At 41.8% G+C, this 12180-nt stretch overlaps 1 protein-coding gene and 1 non-coding gene across 4 annotated transcripts in view; both read left to right on the top strand.

Moving 5' to 3' along the window:
• The window catches only part of UBAC2 (UBA domain containing 2), a 166060-nt gene that overhangs the window by 42043 nt on the left and 111837 nt on the right, over window positions 1–12180 (top strand). The gene's annotated exons all lie outside the window — the stretch shown is intronic.
• On the top strand, window positions 10991–11097 carry LOC113251586 (U6 spliceosomal RNA). The gene has a single exon (XR_003314559.1). It is a non-coding gene; the product is annotated as a U6 spliceosomal RNA (small nuclear RNA).

Here is a 12180-nt window from a genome sequence, read left to right as displayed (position 1 = left end):
CAAAAGAAGAAGATGTATTCAGTTCATTTACTTTGATGCTTAAAATCTTTTGCATCATCTATTGAAAGAGATTGAGATTTGGTGTTGACTAGGATGGGATTCATAGTATAGCTTTTTCACTTTTTAAGCTGTGTGACTGTCTAGTTACTTAACCCACTGAGTCTCAGTTCCTACTTAGCCTCTATATAGTTAAGAGAGAGAGAATACTTATCTGATAGTATTGTTGAGGACTCTAAACCAGAAAAATCCCAGGTGCTTAACATAGTGCCTTGCACTTTGTACTAATTTAGGTACTCCTAAACAGAGTTAACCCTTTACTACAAATTTCCTGAAATCATAAAATACCCACTTCTATTGTTCAGATATTTCTAAGTGATTAAAATTGGGATCCTCGGTTATTTGCTTCTGCCTTGCATATGCATTTATGTATTTTGGTTTGCCTCCACCCCCTCCCCCCAAGAGAGAGGAGTGAGTGCGAGGTGGGGGGGGAAGGGGCAGAGGGAGAAGGAGAGACCATCTCAAGCGGACTCGCGGCCCTGAACACAAGGCTCGATTTCATGACCCTGAGATCATGACCCGAGCTGAAATCAAGAGTCAGATGCTTAACTGACTGAGCCACCCAGGCGCCTCTACTCTATTTATTTATTTATTTATTTAATTTTTATTTATTTATTTTATTATTTTTTTAAGATTTTATTTATTTATTTGACAGAGACAGCCAGCAAGAGAGGGAACACAGCGGGGGGGTGGGGTGGTGGGAGAGGAAGACACAGGCTCCTAGCAGAGGAGCCTGATGTGAGGCTCCATCCCAGAACTCTGGGATCACGCCCTGAGCCGAAGGCAGACGCTCAACGACTGCGCCACCCAGGCGCCCCTTACTTTATTTTTTAATCCCCAATGCATTCTGTCCCTTTTCTGTCACATGGAAGTCTAGAAATAATCGCTTTTGTATAAACATCTCTGCAAATTGCTAAGAAAGGACTGGAATTCTTCAGTGGAATAATTTGCATGCTGGGAGTATTTTAACCTCGGAAGGGAAGTGAAACCAATGGAAAGGGAAGTGAGCGACCCCAATCATCGCCTGCCTCATTACATTAAATATTTTACTTTCGCTTTTCTTAAAAAAAATTATCTCATTTGCTTGTCTTAAAATTTTACTTATCTTTATTTTTGGTGATGCATGATTTGTCAACTTTGAAAAGGTACATGAACTTAACTATTTGCTTTTCGAATTTAAGACAGTTTGAGGGCCTGTGCTCTTTTTGTCCTCAGATAAACACCGTAGTAAGTCTGTGACTTATAAAAGTTATTTAAATTCTTGCCTTTGGTGATTAAGTGCTTTTGATTGTGATACACTGCCATCATCATAGTAATGGGTTTTAGAAGCATTGACAGCAACCTAAAGCAACTCCTTCTTGTGTGGATGGGGATGCAAGGCTCAGAGAGGACCAGTCACTTGCTGAGGAATTCAGAACCCATCCCCCATCCGCACCCCTGGTCCTCCCTTTTCCACCCTGGCTGCTGGAATAAACTTGTTACAAGGCAATTGCATTGGCGTATTCACCAGACAGGATTTATTCATTGCTCGGTTACGTTCATCAGATTTTATGCATGGATTTATGTTTCATGGGCAGTTCGAGAGTTTGATATTTCAACTGGAGTAGGAGCCCCCTATCTGCAGATCCAGTCTTTTCATTGAGTTAATTTCATATACCCTGTGACAAATTTTTTTCCTTAAATATTGATGAATGCTCCCTGTGCTGCTAAAATCAACCGGTACAGCGATGGCACGTAGCTCATTAAGGTTTGAGTCCTTTATTGTACCTAGGGAGATTGTTTTTTTCCGATTTGCCTGTCTTTCAGAGAGAGGGGTAGAGGCGCAGCTCAAGGGCAGATCATCTCTCACTGCCCACTTCCTCTCCATGTGACTCATGTGACACCTTCTGCATTCGCTCTTCCCTGCCTTTCGAGAGCTGTTCCACCAGCTGTCACATCTCTTGGCTTGGCCAGCAGCTGTGTGTCTTTAAGTCTTAGTTCCAGTGCTGCCCTTTCCACCAAATGTTCTCTGGCTTCTGAAGCTGGGTTGGTTATTCACCCCTGTAAGGTTCCTTGGCACTTGGTACTTGCCCCTGTAGCAGCCTGTGTTTGTATTATCATTGAATAGTTCCTTCCCTTTTATCCTCCACTAAATCGAAGTTTCTCGGGGTTGGCATGTGTAGTATATGTGTGTGTGTAGCAAGCATTTAATAAATATTGGTGGAATGTGTGACTGAAAACGTAGGTGAAGAAGTGGAGGGTTGAGGGAATCGTAGGTGTGTTGCTGAGCTGGGTGACAGCATCAGGGACGCTTTGACCCACTTAGGGGAGGGGACCTGCCAATCGCCAGGCTGACATGGAGACTCAGGCTCTGGGCGGTGACCCTCCTCTCCTCCCCATGACCCCTGTGGCACTTCACACCGTTCCCTGTGTTCCTGGGAACACAATACCTTTATGTTGGTTGTAAAAAGAATGACAGTGAAAAAATTCCCCTGAACCATTTGGGAGCAAATAAACAGTGGACCAAGAAGTAAACTCTTAGAGTGTCCGGTTTGCTTTTTTATTTGAGTGGAAGAACTTCCCTCATTCTGGGACTGTTCATGCCACTGTACTTTCCTCGCTTATTTTGGAATATGAGTAGAAGAAATTTTTCATCTTGCAGAAGAGGGATTTCACACATCCCAGGGGCTTCACTTCCCTTCGCTTTGTGAAATGATCTGTCTTCACTCCATTTTTGAATTCTGGTTTAGATGTTAAAAGCCCTCAATTTTTATTTTAGCACTTGAGCCCAGTTTTTGAGTGAATGTAGCTTAGTTAGGCCGATTTCATAATTCTTAGGAAGAATGTAGTTAATAGATTTACACAGTAAGTCCTAGTTATATCTGTCTACACCACAGATAGAATTATATTTCCTGTTCTTAACATATTTCTCTTTACCATTGCATGTGCAAGGGGAGGAGATCTTGTTCTAATTCCTTACCCCAGCGTTTTGGGGAGGGAATCATTGTCCTTAATGTTTGCTTTTCCCATTGTGGGTGGCCATCAACACAGAAGGCTGGAGTGCTTGGTAGAGAGCCTGCCTGTCCCCAAAAAGAAGGATGTGAGGCAAGTGAGGAGTGCTATGAACCGGGGTGGGGGGTTAGGGGGGTGAGGGTAGAGGTGGAATCTTACTGTTTGGTGGCCCTAATGGTCTTCCACTTTGAGGTTACGGAATTTTTGTTCCCCTACCCCTCTCTCTGTCAAACTTGTATCTAAACCGACTGCTCTGTTGTGTGTGTGTGTTTGTCTGTTTGTTTTTAATGAGGAAGCTATACTGAGTAGTGTTTTCTGGATAAAGAAGATTGAGGTTCTATTTGTCTAAATCTGTTTTGAAGAAAAATGTCAACACCTTATAGCTATAATCCTATGGCCAAGTTGATATGAACCTCCCTTTCACTTGATTTCCTAAATTGTATTATAAATTTAGCAATTCTCAAATTCTTTTTCCCTGGCAATTTTTGTACAGTTGAAAAATTTTACAAGCATATAGATAATCAGGCAGTTACTTAACTTACAGCAAACAAATTGAGCCTAGAGAACCAAAGTGAACTATAATTCTAGTTAAAATAGATCTAAATCAGCAATGAAGGTTGAGTTCCTTAAAGATATTAAAAATTCTCTCACTTAGAGGATTTTAGGAGAAGGCTGCTTATGGGACAATGAAATTAGTCCTGGACCCGCTGAAATCCTGCAGGACCCCAGGCCAAGAGCTAGCAGTGTGACATTGCACTAACTGACCAGAGATCCAGTCAGAGTCCCGAGGACAGCTGATTGATAGAACTCTGTGATTCCTGTGAGGTACATGGTGGCCTTCTATAGACTCTTGTCTTACAGCTAAAGGAAATAGTATATTCCAGCAACTGGAAATTCTTGTGCATTGCTGGTGGGAGTTTCAACTTGGAAAATAGTTGGTTATTAAGTAGTAAAATGAAAATGCATCTACCCTATGACTCAAATTCTACTTAGGTAGAAAATAATGCTCCCGTGTATCAGGAAACATAGATAAGATTGTTCATAGTAGCATTATTTCTAGTAGCTCTAGAAACAACCCACATGTTCAGGTGTAGAATGGATAAATCAGTTGTGTAGACATGCAGGTGAATGCTTTTCACAATCGAACTGAATCCCATAGCAGACACATGAAACAACATGAGTCAATCTCAGGTATATAGTGTTTAGTGAAAAAAGCCAGACATGAAGGAATTTATATTGTATGATTTCATTTATATGAATTTCACAAAGAGACCAATTTGAAATCAGATGTTGAGAGAGTCATGCTTAGGTGTCAAAACTCTTTGGAGGGTTGTAGGAGCATATAATAGTAAGGAGGGCATACCAGAGAGCTTCCAGTATGCTGGCAAGTTCTAGTTATTGACCTAAGTGCTAATAACTCTAGTGTTTATTTTGTGATAATTCTTTATTTTTGTTTTGTCCTCGTATCTGTAAGGGTGTCAGTAGAAAACAGATTTTAAGATAAGTCAGGGAGGGCTTATTCATAAGGGTCTCATGACACAAGAATGGAACTGCCTGAGGAAAGGGGAAACTGGCAAGACTGTTGCCATGTTGTGCAGCCCCCCCCCCCCCCAGCATGACGAGATTCAGGGTGGGAGAGGTTACTAGAACCTGGAGGGAGGGACCTGCGTGGAGAATAGTAGTGACTTTCTGTTGAGGGACGGTGAGCCTGAGGGAAACTTGCAAGAGGAAACCAGGGGAATAAGTCCCCTAGCCTCGGGCTTCTCTCCAGTGAAATCTGCTCTGAGGCTCCCATTAGCACAACACAGTGGAAGCTGGGGACCTGGAGCCTTCTGATGCAATCCGTTTCCTCAGCTTCTTGGACAGAGCAGGGTGGAGAAGGGAAAAGAAGCAAATGGATTTCCTAGCATTCTGCACTTTTTTGTATGTGTGTTACATTTCATATTCAAAAGGGGTTTTTTTTTGTTGTTTTTTTTTTAAACTTGCGCTTTGACTTGGCGAAGACTGGCTTGAGTGTCTCTGCCTCTTGGAAGCTGTTTCTACGAGTAATTTTTTTTTTAAACACCTTGTCTCGGTTCTTACCTGTGAATCATCTCATTCTTTAGAGCTTACATAAAGTACATGTTTTAGACACCAGATTACTAATTCTCTTTGTCTCTCTCCTGCCTCAAATGTCCCCTTTTTTTCTTTGCGGCACATTTAAATTTTTCCCTGGAATTTTCAAACTGGGAATGGTTAGTGTGGGAGCTCTGCTTCTGCCACTAAATAATTCGCTGACTTACCTTAAAAAAAAAAAAAAAGTTCACTTCTCTGATCATCACTGTCTTCATCTGGAAGAAAGGGGAAGTCGGATAAGGCTTTCTGGAAAGGCCTCCCACCTTTGGCACTGCACAACTCTAAGGAACTCTTCCCCCTGAAGTGAGTATTTTCTCTTTGTCTCCCTCTGCATTTTTGTGGGCCTACAGATGAGAGACATGAGGCAGAACTTGGGGCTCTGTGCCCTCATATCGCTGCACAGAAACCTCAGTGTGTCCAGGATTCATTTGGGGAAACCTTGTCCCAGAGAGCCTCGAATGTGTGTGTAGGTGTCTCTTCCGAAGCAAAGCACTCAGAGCCCTGAGAGGTTTGCACATCTGGCCTTTGCCCTCCGTCCATGTCTCTATTGTGGGGGTGTTCTTTAGTGTGTGTGGTGTTACCTTGGTTTCTGTTTATCTTTAAATAAACTTTACTCCTCTTAACTGATTTGATTTTATTCATTCTTTATACAGTTACCCATTTCTAGTAGCTTGTTAGATGGTCGCAGCTAATTTGCCTATCTACTTTGACCTTTCTCCTGTAACCGTTCCTTTTGTACATGGCAAGCAGCAGGTGTGGCTTCAAGAACACACCAGGTCTAGGCTGCCCTGTCAGTCACTTGGTCCCCCACCCTCTCCCGGGAGACCTGTCATTCTTGGTGGCGGAGAACCTTGTGAAGACATTACAATCAGCCTGCAGAGGCAGACACAAAGATGGTGCAGGCTTTTTTGTTTCCTTGGTAATGAAACTGCACTGATTTCTCGGTTACTCAGAAGAGCTGTTTGCCAGAACTCTCCCTCTTATGCTTAAAAATTAATGTGCCAGTGACGAGTCAGTTGAATTTTTGCAGTGATGCTATCTTCTTATTGCTTATACTTTTCTTGTGAATATTCCTTTTTTTTTTTAATTTTAAATAGGCTCCACACCCAATGTGGGGCTCAAACTCACAAGCCCCGAGATCAAGAGTCACATGCTCTACCAGCTGAGCCAGCCCGGTGCCCCTTGTGTGGATATTCTTGATGAGAAGTGTATATGACCTTTGGCTCATACAGCCTCTTGCCACCAGCAAGCCCCACAGTCTGAAAGAATCTTCACAGACGGGGAAGGGAGCAGGTAGGGGTGCGTGTTTGGACCGAGGGACGCAGACCCTTGGGCTGCTTCATCCTGCCTCTAGTGTAGGCTTTATTCTCCTAACAGTAGTCAGAGCTTCTTAGAACTGGGAGTTAGAGGTGCCTGGGATGTCTGTCCTTCATGGTTCTGGCTCTTCCTCCCTTGATGGCACTCTCTTCTCTCGTGTTGCTCTTCACGTTCTGTCTGTGTCTTGTTAACGAGCCCTTGGCAGCTCCATCTCAGGGCCTTCAGAGCACCGCGCAGAACGCTTCACATTAGGAGGCCCCTTAGTAAATAGGCTGTGGATTTGACTAGTGTTTGTGTGTTTCTTTTTCTGTAAGAAAGAATCGAATACCTCCTGTTTCTAGGTAGATAGGATCACAAAGACACATCAAGCCAAAGAATGAGACAAAAAAAGATTGGTGTTGGTGGAGTACCAGTCCTGGGGGCACAGTGTTTGGGCAGGAGAAACATTTGTTTTCTCAGAGAAGTTCAGACCATTTATTTGTGTAGGAGAACCTGCACGGGAGACAGTGCGGGAAGTAGCTTTAGATTGCTCGTGAGTGCTCTCACCCCCCCCATTGACATTGCAAGGCTGCGGTGACATAAACACTGTGCTTTTACTGCCCACCTGCAGATGATTAGATGGTTTGGGAGCTCTTGCTCTTCACCTTTACCTGGTTTGAAGTCTTGTTGAGATTGAAATAAAACGTTTATTTTTATTTTTTATTTATTTTCAAGATAAAAAATTTAAAAAGCTATTCATCGGTAGAAGATAATAAAACTATTTTAATGTTCATTTCTAAGTATTTCTGTATTCTGCAGTATTCAGTAATAGACATGTTTCCTCATTCCTCTGATAAAATATTTTGGCTTATAGACCATATCTGCCTTCATTGCATGTTATCTTTTTTAGGAAACCATTTTCCTCTCTAGGACATTGTAACCCTGGGCTAGGGCCATGAGAAGATTACATTTTAAATGTTATTTGTGCCCAATATTCTACTAAGAGTTAAATGTAAAAGTGGCCTTGGAACAAATTTGATATGGTTTTTAAAATGTTTTAATTGTGAGAAAATAAAACAACATGAAATTTACTGTCTTAACCATTTTTTTAAAAAGATCTTATTTATTTATTTGAGAAAGAGAGACAGAGATTGCAAGAGAGAGAGTATGAGCGGGGAGGAGAGGGAGAAGCAGGCTCGATGCGGGGCTCGATCCCAGGACCCCAGGATCATGACCTGAGCTGAAGGCAGACAGTTAACCAACAGCCACCCAGGGGCCCCTGTCTTAACCACTCTTAAGTCTATAGTTCAGTAGTGTGAAGTACATTCACATTGTTGAGCTACCAGTCACCAGAACTTCTTTCCTCCTTCCAAACTGAAACTCTGTACTCATTAAACAGCCAACTCCTGTCCCTCCCGTCAGCCCCTGGCATTCACCTTTTTACCTTCTAGATACCTCACTGAAGTGGAATCCTACAGCATTTATCCTTTGTGACTGGCTTACTTCACTGAGCATAATGTCCTCAGGGTTCATGCATGTTGTAGCACGTGTTTGCATTTCCTTCCTTTTTCAGGCTGACTCTTCAGCTGTGTGCATGTCCCGCCTTTTGTTGATCCATTCTTCTGTTGATGGACACTTAGCTTGCTTCCACCTTTTGGCTCTTAGGACTAACGCTGCTATGAACATGGGTATATAACTGTGTCTTCGAGACCCTGCTTTAAATTCTTTTGGGTGTGTACCCAGCAGTAGAAATGCTGGATCATGTGGTGATTCTATTTTTAGTTTTTGAGGAACCACCACACTGTTTTCTGTAATGGCTACACCATTTTACGTTTCCACCAATAATGCACAAATATCTCCACATCCTTGCCAATGCTTGTTATTTTGTTTTGTTTTGATAATAGCAATTCTTACGGGTGTGAGGTGGTATCTCATTGTGCTTTTGATTTCCATTTCCCTGATGATTAGTAATGTTGAATATCTTTTCATATGCTCATTGGCCATTTGTGTATCTCCTTTGGAGATGTCTATTCATGTCCTTTGTCCATTTTTTAATCAGGTGGTTCTTTGTTGAGTTGTAGGAGTTCTTTATATTTTTTAAATAATAATCCCTTATCAGATGTATGATTTGCAACTATTTCTACTTATTCCATAAGTTGCCTTTTTACTCTGAGTGTGCCCTGTGATGTACAGAAATTTTTTTAGTTTTACTCTCATGATAAGGAAAAGCTTCAAATTTTTAAATGTTAGGTTAGGGTAGATTTTCCTAAATAAAATCCTTGTGTTTTTAAAGGACCTTTCCCAGTGATTTAATCTGAAGAGTACCTCTCGTGCTTAACATCTTTCTTTCATCCAGGAGGATGTAAGATAGGGTAGGTAGAAACCAGCTCTGTTGTAGAGTTGGCTTACTTCAGAGCCTTCCACTTTCAAGTGCTTTTTCTTACGCTCTGAAAATTGTTTGTCTCTATTATTACAGTAATATGAAAATGAAGAATAGCGTTTACCTTCTTAGGGTGTTTTTGTTTCCTGCTCATCCTGATTGATATTTATCAATGATTTCTTTAAAAATATAGCATGTCTGCTCATCAAATTTTCAAATTACAAAAGCGGTGAAGATATTTTAGTAGTGGTAGAAGCTAAGCTATGTTTGTTTTTTGGTTTTGGTTTTTTTTTTTTTTTTAGATTTATTTATTTGGGAGAGAGAGCATGCTCATATGAGTGGGGAGAGGGGAAGAGGGAGAGAGAATCTCAAGCACATCCCCCACTGAGTGCGGGGCCCTACGAGTGGCTCGATCCCACAACCCCCAGATCATGACCTGAGCTGAAATCAAGCTTCAGTCTCAACTGTCTGAGCCACCAGGTGCCCCTGGGCTAAGCTCCTGGAACAAAGAAGCCCTGAATGCAGTGGCTCGAGAACACAGAGGTCTGTTTCTCTTTGTAACCCCCTGCCGGGTAAGCAAGCTCTCTTCAGGAAGTCAGGAAGGGACTGAGCTGGTAGGACTCAATCATCCTCTGAGACCAGTCTGTTTCCATTTCCAGCCTGCATGGAGGAGTTAGGAGGGAAGTCCAGGATGGGGGGATTGCTTTTTCACCAGGTGCTTTGGAAATTGTAAATGTCACTCCTGCTCACACACCTTTGGCAAGAACTTGGTTACGTGGCCTCACCTAATCATTGGGGAGGCTGACAAACAATCCTTAGCAAGGCAGCCAAATCCCTAGAGATAAGGGAAAAATCAGTGTTGGGGGAAATTGCTAGTAGTGTCTTCAAAGAGCAATAGCTATGCCACATTAGCTGGTTTAGCAGACTGGAGGCATGGGCTGACAATCAACATATAAAACACTGAAGAGAGAGCGTCAGGTCTTTCTCTTCAGCCTACAAAAATCACCTGTGGGGCCCTGAATGGCATAATTGTTGCTTTGGCAGGCCTGTTTGGAAAAGCCACAGGAAGCCTATGAAACGGCATCGTGACTTGACTGCCAGTTAACACGAAGGTGCTTGTAGATGCCATACGTAGTATTACAGGGCAACAGGTGCAGCTCTTGTGGTCACTGCTCGGCATCGGGACGGGGCGAGGATGGAGAGCGGGCAGTGTTTATCCCAGAGAGGAGGAGATAGCGCAGGAGAACAGTCTTCAGTTGTTGAATGGGCTGCTTTATGAATGTGGAGTTAAAAATTGGGGGTGGAGCGTGGCCAAGGGTGAATGAAGACTACAGGGAGATGCTACAGTAAGTTATTGGACTTGGTAAGGAGTAACTCTTTGGCATTCATGGTCTCAAGGCAAAGTGATACCCTTTAGAGATGCTGAATCGCAGACACTGAAGATACTCAGGCAGTGCCCGGGAAAGCGGTGGGCAGAGGTGTTGTCTAGGAAATCCACACACTGAGCAGGTGGCAGGAAGGGAGCCCCTGTGAAATGAGCATCTCTGATTCTGTGTTCTTCTGTACTAGGAGATTCACTACACACACACACACACACACACACACACACACACAGTGGAATATTCATTTAAAAAGAAAGAAATCCTACCATTTGTGACAATATGGATGGACATTGAGGGCATTATGCTAAGTGAGATAAGTCAGAGAAAGACACTGTATGATCTCACTCAATAATGTGAAGTTATATTTTACTTTATTTTTTTAAAGATTTTATTTGAGAGAGAGTGAGAGAGAACACAAGCAGTGGGGAGGGGCAAAGGGAGAGGGAGAAGCAGGCTCCCCACTGAGCAGGGAGCCCAGCTCAGGGCTTGATTGCAGGACCCTGGGATCATGACCTGAGCCGAAGGCAGACGCTTAACCAGAGGAGCCACCCAGGCGCCCCAGTAATATGAAATTTTAAACCAAACCAAACTGAGCTTATAGATACAGAGAAGAGATTGGTGGTTGCCAGAAGCAGTGGTTGAGGGGGTGGGAGAAATGGATGAAGGGGGTCAAAAGGGAGTCAGAAGGGGGTCAAACTTTCAGTTATAAGGTACAAATAACTCCTGGCAATGTAGTGTACACTGTAATGATAGTTGATATTATATTGCAGTACTCACTTCTGCAGTACATATATAAAAATCGGAAGTATACAGAGAAGAGTAGCATGACCCCTGTGCAAGGACAACATAGGAATTCATGAAGCATTAAATAAAATACTGTATCATATTTGAAAGTTGCTAAGAAAGTAGATCTTAAAATTCTCGTCATAAAATTCTCATATGAAAGAAAATTTGGGGCATGACCAGGTGGCTCAGTCAGTTGAGCGTCTGACTCTTGATTTCAGCTCTTGTCATGATCTCAGGGTCGTGAGATTGAGCCCCACATCCGATTCCATGCTCAGCAGGAAGTCTGCTTGAGATTCTGTCCCTCTCCATCTGCCCCTCCTTCTGCTCTCTTTCCAAAAATAAATAAATAAATCTTTTTTAAAAAGGAAAGAAAATTTTGTAACTATATATATGGTGATGGATATTAACTGGACTTACCACAGTGATCATTTTGTAATACATTTGAATTATTATGTTGTGTACCTGAAAGTAATATAATTTTTATCAATTCTGTCTCAATGAAAATAAAATAACAATAATTCAATGCAATAATTATTACACTATTGAAGTAAACAGTAAAATGAAGAGGCGCTGTTATTTTTCTGTATAATCTAAATGATAGATTTTGCTTTCTTATGAGCAAAGAGTATTTCAAAATTTTTAAAGAATATGCTTCCAGAAAATGCTTTAAAGATAGTTAAAGAGGAACAGAATGAAAGAAATCTTGAAATCTTGACACCATTAAAATAAGGGTAAAATAACAAGACCTAGATAAGGAGTTGGTAGGATGACCTCTTTGAAACATTTGTAAAACAAAATGTACAAAATAATTTATATTTTTCATATATTACTAGCAATTATTACAGAACTTTGATATGGATTCTTTAAGCTTCTGTGTTAAAGCGATTTTTCTGAAAGAGCACGTTAGCAGTTTAATAGGCTTTGCCTGCAGTCACACTGTGTGAACCACTAGATGGCAGCGTGAGGCAGAACTTGATAATAGAAGCTGTAAGCCTGTTAGTCATTAAATGTGGCCCAAACGGTGAAATAGTTCTGTAATCAAATAAGTGAGAGAGACGTGTTGTAATTGTATGAACAGCTTGGATACCCTGTGGGTATATTTTAGAGCATGTATACCATAGAATTTAAAACCAGTATTGTGCATGTGTGCTTATCTTTTTCTAACCTACATGA

The sequence above is a fragment of the Ursus arctos genome, unplaced genomic scaffold (assembly GCF_023065955.2).
Source record: "Ursus arctos isolate Adak ecotype North America unplaced genomic scaffold, UrsArc2.0 scaffold_10, whole genome shotgun sequence".
NCBI classification, from domain to species: domain Eukaryota; kingdom Metazoa; phylum Chordata; class Mammalia; order Carnivora; family Ursidae; genus Ursus; species Ursus arctos.
This window is presented reverse-complemented; position numbering and strand designations above follow the sequence as displayed.